The 20,494-nt window shown below is 44.4% G+C and overlaps 6 non-coding genes and 1 pseudogene across 6 annotated transcripts; all 7 read left to right on the top strand.

Annotated features, from left to right (window-relative positions):
* Window positions 1-5,650: 5,650 nt before the first annotated feature.
* Window positions 5,651-5,826, top strand: LOC130316625 (U2 spliceosomal RNA; annotated as a pseudogene).
* Window positions 5,827-7,919: 2,093 nt separating this feature from the next.
* LOC130316604 (U2 spliceosomal RNA) lies at window positions 7,920-8,110 on the top strand. Its single transcript, XR_008863899.1, has one exon. It is a non-coding gene; the product is annotated as a U2 spliceosomal RNA (small nuclear RNA).
* A 2,089-nt stretch (window positions 8,111-10,199) lies between these two features.
* LOC130316628 (U2 spliceosomal RNA) lies at window positions 10,200-10,390 on the top strand. Its single transcript, XR_008863919.1, has one exon. It is a non-coding gene; the product is annotated as a U2 spliceosomal RNA (small nuclear RNA).
* A 2,096-nt stretch (window positions 10,391-12,486) lies between these two features.
* On the top strand, window positions 12,487-12,677 carry LOC130316627 (U2 spliceosomal RNA). Its single transcript, XR_008863918.1, has one exon. It is a non-coding gene; the product is annotated as a U2 spliceosomal RNA (small nuclear RNA).
* A 2,087-nt stretch (window positions 12,678-14,764) lies between these two features.
* Window positions 14,765-14,955, top strand: LOC130316626 (U2 spliceosomal RNA). The gene has a single exon (XR_008863917.1). It is a non-coding gene; the product is annotated as a U2 spliceosomal RNA (small nuclear RNA).
* Window positions 14,956-17,048: 2,093 nt separating this feature from the next.
* Window positions 17,049-17,239, top strand: LOC130316615 (U2 spliceosomal RNA). The gene has a single exon (XR_008863909.1). It is a non-coding gene; the product is annotated as a U2 spliceosomal RNA (small nuclear RNA).
* Window positions 17,240-19,332: 2,093 nt separating this feature from the next.
* LOC130316603 (U2 spliceosomal RNA) lies at window positions 19,333-19,523 on the top strand. The gene has a single exon (XR_008863898.1). It is a non-coding gene; the product is annotated as a U2 spliceosomal RNA (small nuclear RNA).
* Window positions 19,524-20,494: the final 971 nt, after the last annotated feature.

Raw genomic sequence — 20,494 nt, 5'->3', positions numbered from 1 at the left:
AGTGATTTCGGCGGAGAAATATATATATATATATATATATATATATATATATATATATATATATATGCGCACACACACATATAGATATAAACGTATTCTCCGTTGAGATATTGCAGCCGCTGCTGTGTCCAGGCCCAGGAGCCTTAGCACTGTGCTGTGATGTCACTCAATACCACTGACATCACTAGGTGTAAACAACATCTCTCCTTTGCTGTGTATGTGACTATGGAGCTGTTTGGTGATGTCGTCTATTACGGCCTTCATAGAAGCAACAGGAGATTGTTGCATCCATCTTGAACCCTCAGAACTACAGTGCTATGATGTCACTCACTTCCACAGGCCTTGCAGAGTGTAAACAACAACAACCCAGCTTTGTTGTGTATGTAACCAAAGGGATTTGTGATGTCACCTAGAACCTTCACAGCAGCGACAGCTTTATGAGGAGCATCAGCACTGCTCTGCCTGAGCAGAACCATCACCGCCATAGGTTGTCAAATAACCCGGATTTAACCCACACAGGTAAGTCCAATGGGGTGCAGGCATGTCCTCTATGCTTACAGCTTCCCGTGGGTGTTGGTTTGATACCGTTTGGGGACAGCCAAGGAGGCATCTGCAGGCAACAAAGGTAGGTGTGTGCTTGTGTGTGTGTTTCCTATGCAGATCCTAAGCCCAGTGTCACATGCAAGTAGGAGGAGTAAGAAGGGTTCCTGGCAAATCCGGGTTATGGATTGCATTTAAAAAGGCCCCGTGGGAGTGCAATGGGCCCCTGTCTTGCTGCTTAGCAATAATGGTATGGGTTTAGGTTCTGCTGTGTGTACTGGTGGTTGACTGCCCCCCAGCCCAGAGTGTGCATGGAAAATTGTCTGGCAGCCTCCCTGACAGCAAGCAGTGATAGTGCCCATGAAGGGGACCTTGTTGGGCCCGCCCCTTTCACGGTTATCGCTTCTCGGCCTTTTGGCTAGATCAAGTGTCTGGTCAGGAGGATCCTGGGAGTTTGTCCTACCTTTTCCAAGGGGGGCTGCTACGAGGAACCGAAAAGGCGATCGACAAGATGGGTGTTCGCATCCGTTACCTTACATCCGGTGAAACGCGGATTCGTTTTTCCTTTCGCTTTGATGTTGATGAAGACAAGCAAGAACTCGTCCAACTTTCTTATTTTGTGAAAGAAACTCTCTACAAGCTTCTTGGGGTGAAGAAAGAGAACATCGTCTGTCTCAGAGATCCTCGGAAGGGCAGCTTCATCCTAACTCTGGACTCTGCTTATGCATGCCAGAATCTTTTTGAGAAGCTGAAAAGCAATCAAGACCTTGCTGAGCTTGATGGGATCACGGTCACAGTGTTGTATACTGGAGGCGATATTCCTCTAGTTGTGTGTATGCACAATCCCTTTGTGACTGTGTCCCATATTGAGCTCTTTTTGGGGAAATACTGCAGTTCTGTTAAGTATTCCCATAAGGTGATGAATTCAGAAGACCTATGGACGGGGAAACATAAGTTTTTTGTGAAAATGAAGGAGGATGCTACTGGCATTGGAGGGTTGTGTCATCCACCCTCCAACTTTTCTATCGGTCGGGATAAGGGCTATTTGTTTTATCCCGAGATGCCTACTTTTTGTAGGAAATGTAAGAAATTCGGACATACTATGGAAGTTTGCACGGACACTACAGTTCGCTGTGGTCGGTGCAATCAAGAAGGCCATGTTTCTAAGGACTGTGCTAAAATCGTCTGCAACATTTGTGGTGAAGAAGGCCATGCCTTTAAAGATTGCAGTCTCCGTTCCAGTGTAGCTAGATCGTGGGCTGACCGTGTAGCGGGGAGAGTGGGTGTAGTGCAAGCTGAAGTACCACCTGCGAAAGCACCCCAGCGGTCTGAGGCGCCTTCAGAAAAGCCGGCTGTAACTTCTCATGTCGTGGCGGAGCTTATGGACCTTTCTGCTGTGCCTGAGACAGAGGGGAGACCTTCTGTGGAGGGTTCTGGTGGTGGAGGGTCACTAGTGAGCAGTGAAGCCATGGAGGTTGGCGTGAAGGAGATCAAGCGGAAGAAGGAACTTGGAGATGAGCCACAACTTGGCATTAAACGGCCTGTCAAAAAAAGCTCAGACGAATGTGAGGACAGTCAACATGCATGGAGGCCTTCTATAAGATCAGCGTCCGATCCAAAAAATATCAAAGAGTTCGAAAGCCCGGAGTCACCTGTGGGTTTCATATCGGACTCAAACTCCAGTAGCGAATAGCTTCCTTAAAGTGCTCCTCTCTTAATGTGAGAGGTCTAAAGAGCCCTACGAGAAGGGCTGCTTTGTTTAGTTTTTTAGAGACCTTGGACTGTTCTCTGTTCTTTTTACAAGAATGTGGAATTGAACATAGTCCAAATTATGAGGACCTTTGTCGTAGCTGGACTTTGGGACCATCGGTCTGGTCGGGTGACAATCTGAACAGATCTTCAGGTGTTGGGATCTTGTTTAGAGGTTCAGATGTACAAGTTTTGTCCTTCTTAGAAATTATACCTGGTAGAGCGCTATTAGTTAATATTAAGTACAATGGCTCAGAGATTAAGCTTTTTAACATCTATGCTTCTCCTGAAAAAAATGAGAGAGCCGACTTGATTAATGATATTCAGGCTTTTATCCCAGGTTCAACACCTATTTTAATGGCTGGAGATTTTAATTGTTGTATGAGTGGTGATCATCGTGAGAGTGGAAGTGTGCATGTCAGAGTGGATAAAACAGAGAAACAGATTAAGAGTATGACTGAGGATTTTAACTTTACCGATGTCTGGAGGAGAAAATACCCAGACGACCCTGGTTACACATGGGAAAATAATGTCTGCAAATCCAGGATTGATTTTATTTTTTTATCGGAAAGTTTTAATCTAGTTGAGGTTTCTCTTTTATCGAATATTTTCTCTGATCATAAGTTATTACATGCACATGTCACTTTACCTGGCCTAGAGAAAGGCAGAGGCGTTTGGAAGCTCAACACTACTTTATTAGAGGACATGAAAACAAAAAATGATTTTATTGCTGCTTATAACAAATGGAGATTGCGTCAATCCCAATATAAAAATATTTTGGATTGGTGGGAGGATGTTAAAAAGTGGACTAAACTGTTTTTTATCCGTGTGGGCATCCAAAAGGCTAAGGAGAAAAAGTTATGGTTTAAAATGTTAAACACTAAAATCCAAACATATTATAAACTAAAGCAAGCCGGGCTTGAGATGGATGATGTTATTGCTCAGACAAAGAATGAAATAAAAAATGCCATTAGTCAAAAAGGAAAAGAAATGATTTTTAACAGCAAGGTGCAATGTCTGGAGAATGATGAAAAGTGTTCGAGATTCTTTTTTAAGAAGGTGGTGGGAAAGAAAGAAATGATATCTGTAATAGAAGGGAAGATAACTAATGAAGAGATGTTGCGAGAAGCACAAGTATTTTATCAGGAGCTTTTTAATAAAAAAGATATTGATATTTCCTTTACTAATGATGTTTTAGATACCTTGGATTCAAAACTTGACAAAACTGACCAAGAGAGCCTTTGTGATGAAATCTTTTTACCTGAACTTTTAAGCACTTTTAAGAGTTTTTTAAATGGTAAAACACCTGGTTCGGATGGGTTGCCAGTTGAATTTTATCTGTGTTTTTGGTCCATTTTAAAAGATGATCTTTTAGGTATTTTTAACTGTGCTTTTAAATCTGAGATTTTACCTGCGTCCTGGAGAGATGGTGTTGTTACTCTGATTTTTAAAAAAGGAGACATCTCTAAATTAGAAAATTGGAGGCCTATTACCCTGCTAAATACAGACTATAAGGTTTTAGCAAAAATTTTAGCAAATAGGCTCAAGCAGGTAATTTCTAAGGTTATACACAGTGACCAAGTATGCGGAGTACCTGGAAGGAAAATAAGTGATCATCTAAACCTTGTAAAAGATGTTTTATGGTATCAGAAACAATGTGATCAGAAATTGGCAATTTTATCCTTGGATTTTCAAAAGGCTTATGACCGTGTTTCTCATGATTTTTTATGGTTGGTTTTAAAGAAAATGAATTTTCCTGATTTTATTGTTGGAAAAATTGCACTTTTATATAAAAACTGTTTTAGTCGTATTTTAATTAACGGTTTTTTATCCCAAGAGGTATGTTTACAGTCTGGGGTGAAACAGGGGTGCCCCCTATCACCCATTCTTTTCATATGTGCAATAGAACCTCTGTTGAATGTTTTGAGAAAAGATAAGCTCATTAGAGGAGTGCCAATCCCTGGAAGTGGAGGACAGAGCGTAAAGACGATAGCATACATGGATGATGTTAATATTCTATGTCCAGATGAACCATCCCTGAAACGTGCTATCAGACAGACAGAATTTTTTTGTGAGGGCTCTGGCTTCAAATTAAATAAAAATAAATGTGATTGCTTTGCAATAGGGAATTGGGGCAATACGGAGGTGAATGTGCAATATGATAAAATCAAAATCTTGGGTGTCATCTTTGACAATGAAAATAATGGAGAGGAAAGCTGGTCCATCGTCAAAGAGAAAGTGCAAAAGAAAATAAGTTTTTGGAAAATGAGGAAATTAACAATAGAAGGAAAAGTACTGATAATGAAAGCTTTGTTGCTACCTATCATGCTATATTTAAGCTTGGTTTTCCCACCGAGTGAACGCACCTTAAAGTTTTTAAACAAGATTTGCTTTCATTTTTTATGGGGGTCTAAAATGGATAAACTCAGGAGAGATGTAATGATGAAGACAAAGAAATTGGGGGGTAAGGATGTGCCTGATTTAAAAAGGTTTTTATATATTCACTTTTTTTCTATGTGTTTTAATGGCTTGCAAAGAAACTGTTATTGGTCTTATTTTTTAAAATATGCTGCAGGTCACATTTTTAGAAAAAGAAAGTGGATAACCTTACCTTTAACGTCCCCAATCTTATTTATTCCCCCAGCGCACTATGTGGTTTTAGAAAAGATTATTCGTATTTATGGCATTGCTAATTTTAGTCAAGAAATTTGTAGTAATGCACGAAAATTAGTTCCTGAAATCAGGAAGATAGAACAGATTTGCTTAATATCTAATTATTCCACTGAGAAATCTCTAAGAGTTTGGAGGATGGTGAATATGGGATTCTTATCTAATGACTTAAAAGATCTGGCCTGGCAGATAGCACATCAATGTTTGCCTACCAGAGAATTCCAACACAGAAGAGGATTGTGTCGTAGTGCAAAGTGCCCGAGAATGGGGTGTCCTAGTGAGGAAACAGTTTTACACCTTTTTTGGAACTGTTTTTACGCCCAAGAGATATGGCATTTGATAGGACCCTTACTAAAATTCATTTCTGATCTTAATTTTTTAAATCATGAAGTTATTTTATATGGATTTTATAATGTTTTATCTGTGGAAAAGTCTCGGGTTTTGTGGATTAGTATAAATTGTATTAAAATTGCACTATGGAAGACGAGGAATATTCTTCTTTTTAAAAGAGACACTATTACCTCTAAAGATTGTGTTCGCCTAGCTCTTAGTGAGATGTATGTTTTCTATTTATTGGATAAAAAAAGATTAGGTCACAAAGTGGCTAAAAGTCTTTGGAATCTACATCTGTGGAATATGCTTTTAGCAGACTAAGTATAATCTGGACTGCGTAAGGTCTTTTAGTCTAAGAATATTATATCTAAAAGTAAAAAATCTGTTCTTATCAGTTTAATATCTGATACGTCCCCTATCTGGGGACCATATATTAAATGGATTTTTGAGAACGGGGGCCGATTTCGAAGCTTGCTTCCGTCGCCCTATGCATTGACCCGATATGGCAGTATCTTCGGGTACAGTGCACCACCCCCTTACAGGGTTAAAAAGAAAGATTCCTACTTTCATTGCTACCTGCTTGCTGGCTAGCCAGCTAGCCAGCCCTGTGGGCCTTGCTGCTGCTGCAGCCAAAAAACAAAAGGTGGTGCTGCTGCTGCTTCTGCTGCTTCTGCTTCTGCTTGTGTCTGGCCCCTGTTGGAGCGTCCAGGCACAGGACTTCTGCTGCTGCTGACTAAATGGCCTCCTTAATTGGATCATTTGAGTAGCCAGCACACCTGTGCAGGTAGGGCATGACATGATAGGCAGCTGCCTTGATAGCGGGTGGGTGCTGAATGTTCCTAATTGACAAAATAAGATTAATGCTTATGAAGAAATATAAAATCTCATCCCTTCCCCAATATCGCGCCACACCCCTACCCCTTAATTCCCTGGTTGAACGTGATGGACATATGTCTTTTTTCGACCGTACTAACTATGTAACTATGTAACATAACATGGGGGGGGGGGGGGGGTCTCCTGGCTGTTCACACAGGTGTGTCATTGCTGTACATTGACCATGCATTGCTTCTGTGGTATTGCAAAGGCAAAGACAAATGCTTCCAGCCATCCATTGCACTAATGGATTGGTCATCAGCTGGCTGTCTATGTCCCGCATCAATATAGACCAAAGTACAGAGGGTTAGGCTATGCTATTGTGCACCTACCTGATGCATCAGAAGGTGCGAGGCCCTTGCTAAATTCTGTGCACAGACTTTGAGATCTATGCTTTAGACTGTATCTAAACCTGCTCCAACATGGACTGACATTCTGGCCTACTTTCAGCCGATGCGACTTGTCTGTCGCTGAACAGTCGCTTTTTATGTATTCAGCACCTATGTATAATGTTGTAAAAATGCTCTAGAAGCTAAAGTCGCAGAAATGTCACACATATTTGGCCTGCAACTTTCTGTGCGACAAATTCAGACAGGAAAAATCAGTATAAATCCTTAGAAAATTATCCCCCAGTGTCTCCATCTGCTGGCGGTATTGAATAAGCATTGCTGCACTGATGGGGTATGCATTAGACGAAAAAAAAGAAGAAAAAGAAGAATAATACGCCCAGAAAAGAGGCGAAAAGGAGAAAAACGTAAAAAAACGTGAAAAAAAAGTAAGAGGAAGAGAAGGGAAAAAAAGGTGGAAATGGGTTTAAAAGTGATTTCGGCGGAGAAATATATATATATATATATATATATATATATATATATATATATATATGCGCACACACACATATAGATATAAACGTATTCTCCGTTGAGATATTGCAGCCGCTGCTGTGTCCAGGCCCAGGAGCCTTAGCACTGTGCTGTGATGTCACTCAATACCACTGACATCACTAGGTGTAAACAACATCTCTCCTTTGCTGTGTATGTGACTATGGAGCTGTTTGGTGATGTCGTCTATTACGGCCTTCATAGAAGCAACAGGAGATTGTTGCATCCATCTTGAACCCTCAGAACTACAGTGCTATGATGTCACTCACTTCCACAGGCCTTGCAGAGTGTAAACAACAACAACCCAGCTTTGTTGTGTATGTAACCAAAGGGATTTGTGATGTCACCTAGAACCTTCACAGCAGCGACAGCTTTATGAGGAGCATCAGCACTGCTCTGCCTGAGCAGAACCATCACCGCCATAGGTTGTCAAATAACCCGGATTTAACCCACACAGGTAAGTCCAATGGGGTGCAGGCATGTCCTCTATGCTTACAGCTTCCCGTGGGTGTTGGTTTGATACCGTTTGGGGACAGCCAAGGAGGCATCTGCAGGCAACAAAGGTAGGTGTGTGCTTGTGTGTGTGTTTCCTATGCAGATCCTAAGCCCAGTGTCACATGCAAGTAGGAGGAGTAAGAAGGGTTCCTGGCAAATCCGGGTTATGGATTGCATTTAAAAAGGCCCCGTGGGAGTGCAATGGGCCCCTGTCTTGCTGCTTAGCAATAATGGTATGGGTTTAGGTTCTGCTGTGTGTACTGGTGGTTGACTGCCCCCCAGCCCAGAGTGTGCATGGAAAATTGTCTGGCAGCCTCCCTGACAGCAAGCAGTGATAGTGCCCATGAAGGGGACCTTGTTGGGCCCGCCCCTTTCACGGTTATCGCTTCTCGGCCTTTTGGCTAAGATCAAGTGTAGTATCTGTTCTTATCAGTTTAATATCTGATACGTCCCCTATCTGGGGACCATATATTAAATGGATTTTTGAGAACGGGGGCCGATTTCGAAGCTTGCTTCCGTCGCCCTATGCATTGACCCGATATGGCAGTATCTTCGGGTACAGTGCACCACCCCCTTACAGGGTTAAAAAGAAAGATTCCTACTTTCATTGCTACCTGCTTGCTGGCTAGCCAGCTAGCCAGCCCTGTGGGCCTTGCTGCTGCTGCAGCCAAAAAACAAAAGGTGGTGCTGCTGCTGCTTCTGCTGCTTCTGCTTCTGCTTGTGTCTGGCCCCTGTTGGAGCGTCCAGGCACAGGACTTCTGCTGCTGCTGACTAAATGGCCTCCTTAATTGGATCATTTGAGTAGCCAGCACACCTGTGCAGGTAGGGCATGACATGATAGGCAGCTGCCTTGATAGCGGGTGGGTGCTGAATGTTCCTAATTGACAAAATAAGATTAATGCTTATGAAGAAATATAAAATCTCATCCCTTCCCCAATATCGCGCCACACCCCTACCCCTTAATTCCCTGGTTGAACGTGATGGACATATGTCTTTTTTCGACCGTACTAACTATGTAACTATGTAACATAACATGGGGGGGGGGGGGGTCTCCTGGCTGTTCACACAGGTGTGTCATTGCTGTACATTGACCATGCATTGCTTCTGTGGTATTGCAAAGGCAAAGACAAATGCTTCCAGCCATCCATTGCACTAATGGATTGGTCATCAGCTGGCTGTCTATGTCCCGCATCAATATAGACCAAAGTACAGAGGGTTAGGCTATGCTATTGTGCACCTACCTGATGCATCAGAAGGTGCGAGGCCCTTGCTAAATTCTGTGCACAGACTTTGAGATCTATGCTTTAGACTGTATCTAAACCTGCTCCAACATGGACTGACATTCTGGCCTACTTTCAGCCGATGCGACTTGTCTGTCGCTGAACAGTCGCTTTTTATGTATTCAGCACCTATGTATAATGTTGTAAAAATGCTCTAGAAGCTAAAGTCGCAGAAATGTCACACATATTTGGCCTGCAACTTTCTGTGCGACAAATTCAGACAGGAAAAATCAGTATAAATCCTTAGAAAATTATCCCCCAGTGTCTCCATCTGCTGGCGGTATTGAATAAGCATTGCTGCACTGATGGGGTATGCATTAGACGAAAAAAAAGAAGAAAAAGAAGAATAATACGCCCAGAAAAGAGGCGAAAAGGAGAAAAACGTAAAAAAACGTGAAAAAAAAGTAAGAGGAAGAGAAGGGAAAAAAAGGTGGAAATGGGTTTAAAAGTGATTTCGGCGGAGAAATATATATATATATATATATATATATATATATATATATATATATGCGCACACACACATATAGATATAAACGTATTCTCCGTTGAGATATTGCAGCCGCTGCTGTGTCCAGGCCCAGGAGCCTTAGCACTGTGCTGTGATGTCACTCAATACCACTGACATCACTAGGTGTAAACAACATCTCTCCTTTGCTGTGTATGTGACTATGGAGCTGTTTGGTGATGTCGTCTATTACGGCCTTCATAGAAGCAACAGGAGATTGTTGCATCCATCTTGAACCCTCAGAACTACAGTGCTATGATGTCACTCACTTCCACAGGCCTTGCAGAGTGTAAACAACAACAACCCAGCTTTGTTGTGTATGTAACCAAAGGGATTTGTGATGTCACCTAGAACCTTCACAGCAGCGACAGCTTTATGAGGAGCATCAGCACTGCTCTGCCTGAGCAGAACCATCACCGCCATAGGTTGTCAAATAACCCGGATTTAACCCACACAGGTAAGTCCAATGGGGTGCAGGCATGTCCTCTATGCTTACAGCTTCCCGTGGGTGTTGGTTTGATACCGTTTGGGGACAGCCAAGGAGGCATCTGCAGGCAACAAAGGTAGGTGTGTGCTTGTGTGTGTGTTTCCTATGCAGATCCTAAGCCCAGTGTCACATGCAAGTAGGAGGAGTAAGAAGGGTTCCTGGCAAATCCGGGTTATGGATTGCATTTAAAAAGGCCCCGTGGGAGTGCAATGGGCCCCTGTCTTGCTGCTTAGCAATAATGGTATGGGTTTAGGTTCTGCTGTGTGTACTGGTGGTTGACTGCCCCCCAGCCCAGAGTGTGCATGGAAAATTGTCTGGCAGCCTCCCTGACAGCAAGCAGTGATAGTGCCCATGAAGGGGACCTTGTTGGGCCCGCCCCTTTCACGGTTATCGCTTCTCGGCCTTTTGGCTAAGATCAAGTGTAGTATCTGTTCTTATCAGTTTAATATCTGATACGTCCCCTATCTGGGGACCATATATTAAATGGATTTTTGAGAACGGGGGCCGATTTCGAAGCTTGCTTCCGTCGCCCTATGCATTGACCCGATATGGCAGTATCTTCGGGTACAGTGCACCACCCCCTTACAGGGTTAAAAAGAAAGATTCCTACTTTCATTGCTACCTGCTTGCTGGCTAGCCAGCTAGCCAGCCCTGTGGGCCTTGCTGCTGCTGCAGCCAAAAAACAAAAGGTGGTGCTGCTGCTGCTTCTGCTGCTTCTGCTTCTGCTTGTGTCTGGCCCCTGTTGGAGCGTCCAGGCACAGGACTTCTGCTGCTGCTGACTAAATGGCCTCCTTAATTGGATCATTTGAGTAGCCAGCACACCTGTGCAGGTAGGGCATGACATGATAGGCAGCTGCCTTGATAGCGGGTGGGTGCTGAATGTTCCTAATTGACAAAATAAGATTAATGCTTATGAAGAAATATAAAATCTCATCCCTTCCCCAATATCGCGCCACACCCCTACCCCTTAATTCCCTGGTTGAACGTGATGGACATATGTCTTTTTTCGACCGTACTAACTATGTAACTATGTAACATAACATGGGGGGGGGGGGGGGTCTCCTGGCTGTTCACACAGGTGTGTCATTGCTGTACATTGACCATGCATTGCTTCTGTGGTATTGCAAAGGCAAAGACAAATGCTTCCAGCCATCCATTGCACTAATGGATTGGTCATCAGCTGGCTGTCTATGTCCCGCATCAATATAGACCAAAGTACAGAGGGTTAGGCTATGCTATTGTGCACCTACCTGATGCATCAGAAGGTGCGAGGCCCTTGCTAAATTCTGTGCACAGACTTTGAGATCTATGCTTTAGACTGTATCTAAACCTGCTCCAACATGGACTGACATTCTGGCCTACTTTCAGCCGATGCGACTTGTCTGTCGCTGAACAGTCGCTTTTTATGTATTCAGCACCTATGTATAATGTTGTAAAAATGCTCTAGAAGCTAAAGTCGCAGAAATGTCACACATATTTGGCCTGCAACTTTCTGTGCGACAAATTCAGACAGGAAAAATCAGTATAAATCCTTAGAAAATTATCCCCCAGTGTCTCCATCTGCTGGCGGTATTGAATAAGCATTGCTGCACTGATGGGGTATGCATTAGACGAAAAAAAAGAAGAAAAAGAAGAATAATACGCCCAGAAAAGAGGCGAAAAGGAGAAAAACGTAAAAAAACGTGAAAAAAAAGTAAGAGGAAGAGAAGGGAAAAAAAGGTGGAAATGGGTTTAAAAGTGATTTCGGCGGAGAAATATATATATATATATATATATATATATATATATATATATATATATATATGCGCACACACACATATAGATATAAACGTATTCTCCGTTGAGATATTGCAGCCGCTGCTGTGTCCAGGCCCAGGAGCCTTAGCACTGTGCTGTGATGTCACTCAATACCACTGACATCACTAGGTGTAAACAACATCTCTCCTTTGCTGTGTATGTGACTATGGAGCTGTTTGGTGATGTCGTCTATTACGGCCTTCATAGAAGCAACAGGAGATTGTTGCATCCATCTTGAACCCTCAGAACTACAGTGCTATGATGTCACTCACTTCCACAGGCCTTGCAGAGTGTAAACAACAACAACCCAGCTTTGTTGTGTATGTAACCAAAGGGATTTGTGATGTCACCTAGAACCTTCACAGCAGCGACAGCTTTATGAGGAGCATCAGCACTGCTCTGCCTGAGCAGAACCATCACCGCCATAGGTTGTCAAATAACCCGGATTTAACCCACACAGGTAAGTCCAATGGGGTGCAGGCATGTCCTCTATGCTTACAGCTTCCCGTGGGTGTTGGTTTGATACCGTTTGGGGACAGCCAAGGAGGCATCTGCAGGCAACAAAGGTAGGTGTGTGCTTGTGTGTGTGTTTCCTATGCAGATCCTAAGCCCAGTGTCACATGCAAGTAGGAGGAGTAAGAAGGGTTCCTGGCAAATCCGGGTTATGGATTGCATTTAAAAAGGCCCCGTGGGAGTGCAATGGGCCCCTGTCTTGCTGCTTAGCAATAATGGTATGGGTTTAGGTTCTGCTGTGTGTACTGGTGGTTGACTGCCCCCCAGCCCAGAGTGTGCATGGAAAATTGTCTGGCAGCCTCCCTGACAGCAAGCAGTGATAGTGCCCATGAAGGGGACCTTGTTGGGCCCGCCCCTTTCACGGTTATCGCTTCTCGGCCTTTTGGCTAAGATCAAGTGTAGTATCTGTTCTTATCAGTTTAATATCTGATACGTCCCCTATCTGGGGACCATATATTAAATGGATTTTTGAGAACGGGGGCCGATTTCGAAGCTTGCTTCCGTCGCCCTATGCATTGACCCGATATGGCAGTATCTTCGGGTACAGTGCACCACCCCCTTACAGGGTTAAAAAGAAAGATTCCTACTTTCATTGCTACCTGCTTGCTGGCTAGCCAGCTAGCCAGCCCTGTGGGCCTTGCTGCTGCTGCAGCCAAAAAACAAAAGGTGGTGCTGCTGCTGCTTCTGCTGCTTCTGCTTCTGCTTGTGTCTGGCCCCTGTTGGAGCGTCCAGGCACAGGACTTCTGCTGCTGCTGACTAAATGGCCTCCTTAATTGGATCATTTGAGTAGCCAGCACACCTGTGCAGGTAGGGCATGACATGATAGGCAGCTGCCTTGATAGCGGGTGGGTGCTGAATGTTCCTAATTGACAAAATAAGATTAATGCTTATGAAGAAATATAAAATCTCATCCCTTCCCCAATATCGCGCCACACCCCTACCCCTTAATTCCCTGGTTGAACGTGATGGACATATGTCTTTTTTCGACCGTACTAACTATGTAACTATGTAACATAACATGGGGGGGGGGGGGGTCTCCTGGCTGTTCACACAGGTGTGTCATTGCTGTACATTGACCATGCATTGCTTCTGTGGTATTGCAAAGGCAAAGACAAATGCTTCCAGCCATCCATTGCACTAATGGATTGGTCATCAGCTGGCTGTCTATGTCCCGCATCAATATAGACCAAAGTACAGAGGGTTAGGCTATGCTATTGTGCACCTACCTGATGCATCAGAAGGTGCGAGGCCCTTGCTAAATTCTGTGCACAGACTTTGAGATCTATGCTTTAGACTGTATCTAAACCTGCTCCAACATGGACTGACATTCTGGCCTACTTTCAGCCGATGCGACTTGTCTGTCGCTGAACAGTCGCTTTTTATGTATTCAGCACCTATGTATAATGTTGTAAAAATGCTCTAGAAGCTAAAGTCGCAGAAATGTCACACATATTTGGCCTGCAACTTTCTGTGCGACAAATTCAGACAGGAAAAATCAGTATAAATCCTTAGAAAATTATCCCCCAGTGTCTCCATCTGCTGGCGGTATTGAATAAGCATTGCTGCACTGATGGGGTATGCATTAGACGAAAAAAAAGAAGAAAAAGAAGAATAATACGCCCAGAAAAGAGGCGAAAAGGAGAAAAACGTAAAAAAACGTGAAAAAAAAGTAAGAGGAAGAGAAGGGAAAAAAAGGTGGAAATGGGTTTAAAAGTGATTTCGGCGGAGAAATATATATATATATATATATATATATATATATATATATATATGCGCACACACACATATAGATATAAACGTATTCTCCGTTGAGATATTGCAGCCGCTGCTGTGTCCAGGCCCAGGAGCCTTAGCACTGTGCTGTGATGTCACTCAATACCACTGACATCACTAGGTGTAAACAACATCTCTCCTTTGCTGTGTATGTGACTATGGAGCTGTTTGGTGATGTCGTCTATTACGGCCTTCATAGAAGCAACAGGAGATTGTTGCATCCATCTTGAACCCTCAGAACTACAGTGCTATGATGTCACTCACTTCCACAGGCCTTGCAGAGTGTAAACAACAACAACCCAGCTTTGTTGTGTATGTAACCAAAGGGATTTGTGATGTCACCTAGAACCTTCACAGCAGCGACAGCTTTATGAGGAGCATCAGCACTGCTCTGCCTGAGCAGAACCATCACCGCCATAGGTTGTCAAATAACCCGGATTTAACCCACACAGGTAAGTCCAATGGGGTGCAGGCATGTCCTCTATGCTTACAGCTTCCCGTGGGTGTTGGTTTGATACCGTTTGGGGACAGCCAAGGAGGCATCTGCAGGCAACAAAGGTAGGTGTGTGCTTGTGTGTGTGTTTCCTATGCAGATCCTAAGCCCAGTGTCACATGCAAGTAGGAGGAGTAAGAAGGGTTCCTGGCAAATCCGGGTTATGGATTGCATTTAAAAAGGCCCCGTGGGAGTGCAATGGGCCCCTGTCTTGCTGCTTAGCAATAATGGTATGGGTTTAGGTTCTGCTGTGTGTACTGGTGGTTGACTGCCCCCCAGCCCAGAGTGTGCATGGAAAATTGTCTGGCAGCCTCCCTGACAGCAAGCAGTGATAGTGCCCATGAAGGGGACCTTGTTGGGCCCGCCCCTTTCACGGTTATCGCTTCTCGGCCTTTTGGCTAAGATCAAGTGTAGTATCTGTTCTTATCAGTTTAATATCTGATACGTCCCCTATCTGGGGACCATATATTAAATGGATTTTTGAGAACGGGGGCCGATTTCGAAGCTTGCTTCCGTCGCCCTATGCATTGACCCGATATGGCAGTATCTTCGGGTACAGTGCACCACCCCCTTACAGGGTTAAAAAGAAAGATTCCTACTTTCATTGCTACCTGCTTGCTGGCTAGCCAGCTAGCCAGCCCTGTGGGCCTTGCTGCTGCTGCAGCCAAAAAACAAAAGGTGGTGCTGCTGCTGCTTCTGCTGCTTCTGCTTCTGCTTGTGTCTGGCCCCTGTTGGAGCGTCCAGGCACAGGACTTCTGCTGCTGCTGACTAAATGGCCTCCTTAATTGGATCATTTGAGTAGCCAGCACACCTGTGCAGGTAGGGCATGACATGATAGGCAGCTGCCTTGATAGCGGGTGGGTGCTGAATGTTCCTAATTGACAAAATAAGATTAATGCTTATGAAGAAATATAAAATCTCATCCCTTCCCCAATATCGCGCCACACCCCTACCCCTTAATTCCCTGGTTGAACGTGATGGACATATGTCTTTTTTCGACCGTACTAACTATGTAACTATGTAACATAACATGGGGGGGGGGGGGGTCTCCTGGCTGTTCACACAGGTGTGTCATTGCTGTACATTGACCATGCATTGCTTCTGTGGTATTGCAAAGGCAAAGACAAATGCTTCCAGCCATCCATTGCACTAATGGATTGGTCATCAGCTGGCTGTCTATGTCCCGCATCAATATAGACCAAAGTACAGAGGGTTAGGCTATGCTATTGTGCACCTACCTGATGCATCAGAAGGTGCGAGGCCCTTGCTAAATTCTGTGCACAGACTTTGAGATCTATGCTTTAGACTGTATCTAAACCTGCTCCAACATGGACTGACATTCTGGCCTACTTTCAGCCGATGCGACTTGTCTGTCGCTGAACAGTCGCTTTTTATGTATTCAGCACCTATGTATAATGTTGTAAAAATGCTCTAGAAGCTAAAGTCGCAGAAATGTCACACATATTTGGCCTGCAACTTTCTGTGCGACAAATTCAGACAGGAAAAATCAGTATAAATCCTTAGAAAATTATCCCCCAGTGTCTCCATCTGCTGGCGGTATTGAATAAGCATTGCTGCACTGATGGGGTATGCATTAGACGAAAAAAAAGAAGAAAAAGAAGAATAATACGCCCAGAAAAGAGGCGAAAAGGAGAAAAACGTAAAAAAACGTGAAAAAAAAGTAAGAGGAAGAGAAGGGAAAAAAAGGTGGAAATGGGTTTAAAAGTGATTTCGGCGGAGAAATATATATATATATATATATATATATATATATATATATATATATATATGCGCACACACACATATAGATATAAACGTATTCTCCGTTGAGATATTGCAGCCGCTGCTGTGTCCAGGCCCAGGAGCCTTAGCACTGTGCTGTGATGTCACTCAATACCACTGACATCACTAGGTGTAAACAACATCTCTCCTTTGCTGTGTATGTGACTATGGAGCTGTTTGGTGATGTCGTCTATTACGGCCTTCATAGAAGCAACAGGAGATTGTTGCATCCATCTTGAACCCTCAGAACTACAGTGCTATGATGTCACTCACTTCCACAGGCCTTGCAGAGTGTAAACAACAACAACCCAGCTTTGTTGTGTATGTAACCAAAGGGATTTGTGATGTCACCTAGAACCTTCACAGCAGCGACAGCTTTATGAGGAGCATCAGCACTGCTCTGCCTGAGCAGAACCATCACCGCCATAGGTTGTCAAATAACCCGGATTTAACCCACACAGGTAAGTCCAATGGGGTGCAGGCATGTCCTCTATGCTTACAGCTTCCCGTGGGTGTTGGTTTGATACCGTTTGGGGACAGCCAAGGAGGCATCTGCAGGCAACAAAGGTAGGTGTGTGCTTGTGTGTGTGTTTCCTATGCAGATCCTAAGCCCAGTGTCACATGCAAGTAGGAGGAGTAAGAAGGGTTCCTGGCAAATCCGGGTTATGGATTGCATTTAAAAAGGCCCCGTGGGAGTGCAATGGGCCCCTGTCTTGCTGCTTAGCAATAATGGTATGGGTTTAGGTTCTGCTGTGTGTACTGGTGGTTGACTGCCCCCCAGCCCAGAGTGTGCATGGAAAATTGTCTGGCAGCCTCCCTGACAGCAAGCAGTGATAGTGCCCATGAAGGGGACCTTGTTGGGCCCGCCCCTTTCACGGTTATCGCTTCTCGGCCTTTTGGCTAAGATCAAGTGTAGTATCTGTTCTTATCAGTTTAATATCTGATACGTCCCCTATCTGGGGACCATATATTAAATGGATTTTTGAGAACGGGGGCCGATTTCGAAGCTTGCTTCCGTCGCCCTATGCATTGACCCGATATGGCAGTATCTTCGGGTACAGTGCACCACCCCCTTACAGGGTTAAAAAGAAAGATTCCTACTTTCATTGCTACCTGCTTGCTGGCTAGCCAGCTAGCCAGCCCTGTGGGCCTTGCTGCTGCTGCAGCCAAAAAACAAAAGGTGGTGCTGCTGCTGCTTCTGCTGCTTCTGCTTCTGCTTGTGTCTGGCCCCTGTTGGAGCGTCCAGGCACAGGACTTCTGCTGCTGCTGACTAAATGGCCTCCTTAATTGGATCATTTGAGTAGCCAGCACACCTGTGCAGGTAGGGCATGACATGATAGGCAGCTGCCTTGATAGCGGGTGGGTGCTGAATGTTCCTAATTGACAAAATAAGATTAATGCTTATGAAGAAATATAAAATCTCATCCCTTCCCCAATATCGCGCCACACCCCTACCCCTTAATTCCCTGGTTGAACGTGATGGACATATGTCTTTTTTCGACCGTACTAACTATGTAACTATGTAACATAACATGGGGGGGGGGGGGGTCTCCTGGCTGTTCACACAGGTGTGTCATTGCTGTACATTGACCATGCATTGCTTCTGTGGTATTGCAAAGGCAAAGACAAATGCTTCCAGCCATCCATTGCACTAATGGATTGGTCATCAGCTGGCTGTCTATGTCCCGCATCAATATAGACCAAAGTACAGAGGGTTAGGCTATGCTATTGTGCACCTACCTGATGCATCAGAAGGTGCGAGGCCCTTGCTAAATTCTGTGCACAGACTTTGAGATCTATGCTTTAGACTGTATCTAAACCTGCTCCAACATGGACTGACATTCTGGCCTACTTTCAGCCGATGCGACTTGTCTGTCGCTGAACAGTCGCTTTTTATGTATTCAGCACCTATGTATAATGTTGTAAAAATGCTCTAGAAGCTAAAGTCGCAGAAATGTCACACATATTTGGCCTGCAACTTTCTGTGCGACAAATTCAGACAGGAAAAATCAGTATAAATCCTTAGAAAATTATCCCCCAGTGTCTCCATCTGCTGGCGGTATTGAATAAGCATTGCTGCACTGATGGGGTATGCATTAGACGAAAAAAAAGAAGAAAAAGAAGAATAATACGCCCAGAAAAGAGGCGAAAAGGAGAAAAACGTAAAAAAACGTGAAAAAAAAGTAAGAGGAAGAGAAGGGAAAAAAAGGTGGAAATGGGTTTAAAAGTGATTTCGGCGGAGAAATATATATATATATATATATATATATATATATATATATATATATATATGCGCACACACACATATAGATATAAACGTATTCTCCGTTGAGATATTGCAGCCGCTGCTGTGTCCAGGCCCAGGAGCCTTAGCACTGTGCTGTGATGTCACTCAATACCACTGACATCACTAGGTGTAAACAACATCTCTCCTTTGCTGTGTATGTGACTATGGAGCTGTTTGGTGATGTCGTCTATTACGGCCTTCATAGAAGCAACAGGAGATTGTTGCATCCATCTTGAACCCTCAGAACTACAGTGCTATGATGTCACTCACTTCCACAGGCCTTGCAGAGTGTAAACAACAACAACCCAGCTTTGTTGTGTATGTAACCAAAGGGATTTGTGATGTCACCTAGAACCTTCACAGCAGCGACAGCTTTATGAGGAGCATCAGCACTGCTCTGCCTGAGCAGAACCATCACCGCCATAGGTTGTCAAATAACCCGGATTTAACCCACACAGGTAAGTCCAATGGGGTGCAGGCATGTCCTCTATGCTTACAGCTTCCCGTGGGTGTTGGTTTGATACCGTTTGGGGACAGCCAAGGAGGCATCTGCAGGCAACAAAGGTAGGTGTGTGCTTGTGTGTGTGTTTCCTATGCAGATCCTAAGCCCAGTGTCACATGCAAGTAGGAGGAGTAAGAAGGGTTCCTGGCAAATCCGGGTTATGGATTGCATTTAAAAAGGCCCCGTGGGAGTGCAATGGGCCCCTGTCTTGCTGCTTAGCAATAATGGTATGGGTTTAGGTTCTGCTGTGTGTACTGGTGGTTGACTGCCCCCCAGCCCAGAGTGTGCATGGAAAATTGTCTGGCAGCCTCCCTGACAGCAAGCAGTGATAGTGCCCATGAAGGGGACCTTGTTGGGCCCGCCCCTTTCACGGTTATCGCTTCTCGGCCTTTTGGCTAAGATCAAGTGTAGTATCTGTTCTTATCAGTTTAATATCTGATACGTCCCCTATCTGGGGACCATATATTAAATGGATTTTTGAGAACGGGGGCCGATTTCGAAGCTTGCTTCCGTCGCCCTATGCATTGACCCGATATGGCAGTATCTTCGGGTACAGTGCACCACCCCCTTACAGGGTTAAAAAGAAAGATTCCTACTTTCATTGCTACCTGCTTGCTGGCTAGCCAGCTAGCCAGCCCTGTGGGCCTTGCTGCTGCTGCAGCCAAAAAACAAAAGGTGGTGCTGCTGCTGCTTCTGCTGCTTCTGCTTCTGCTTGTGTCTGGCCCCTGTTGGAGCGTCCAGGCACAGGACTTCTGCTGCTGCTGACTAAATGGCCTCCTTAATTGGATCATTTGAGTAGCCAGCACACCTGTGCAGGTAGGGCATGACATGATAGGCAGCTGCCTTGATAGCGGGTGGGTGCTGAATGTTCCTAATTGACAAAATAAGATTAATGCTTATGAAGAAATATAAAATCTCATCCCTTCCCCAATATCGCGCCACACCCCTACACCCTTAATTCCCTGGTTGAACGTGATGGACATATGTCTTTTTTCGACCGTACTAACTATGTAACTATGTAACATAACATGGGGGGGGGGGGGGGTCTCCTGGCTGTTCACACAGGTGTGTCATTGCTGTACATTGACCATGCATTGCTTCTGTGGTATTGCAAAGGCAAAGACAAATGCTTCCAGCCATCCATTGCACTAATGGATTGGTCATCAGCTGGCTGTCTATGTCCCGCATCAATATAGACCAAAGTACAGAGGGTTAGGCTATGCTATTGTGCACCTACCTGATGCATCAGAAGGTGCGAGGCCCTTGCTAAATTCTGTGCACAGACTTTGAGATCTATGCTTTAGACTGTATCTAAACCTGCTCCAACATGGACTGACATTCTGGCCTACTTTCAGCCGATGCGACTTGTCTGTCGCTGAACAGTCGCTTTTTATGTATTCAGCACCTATGTATAATGTTGTAAAAATGCTCTAGAAGCTAAAGTCGCAGAAATGTCACACATATTTGGCCTGCAACTTTCTGTGCGACAAATTCAGACAGGAAAAATCAGTATAAATCCTTAGAAAATTATCCCCCA

This window comes from Hyla sarda, unplaced genomic scaffold, assembly GCF_029499605.1.
Source record: "Hyla sarda isolate aHylSar1 unplaced genomic scaffold, aHylSar1.hap1 scaffold_1941, whole genome shotgun sequence".
Taxonomy (NCBI): Eukaryota; Metazoa; Chordata; class Amphibia; order Anura; family Hylidae; genus Hyla; species Hyla sarda.
The sequence above is the reverse complement of the archived record's forward strand: the minus strand, read 5'-3'. Positions and strand labels throughout refer to the sequence as shown.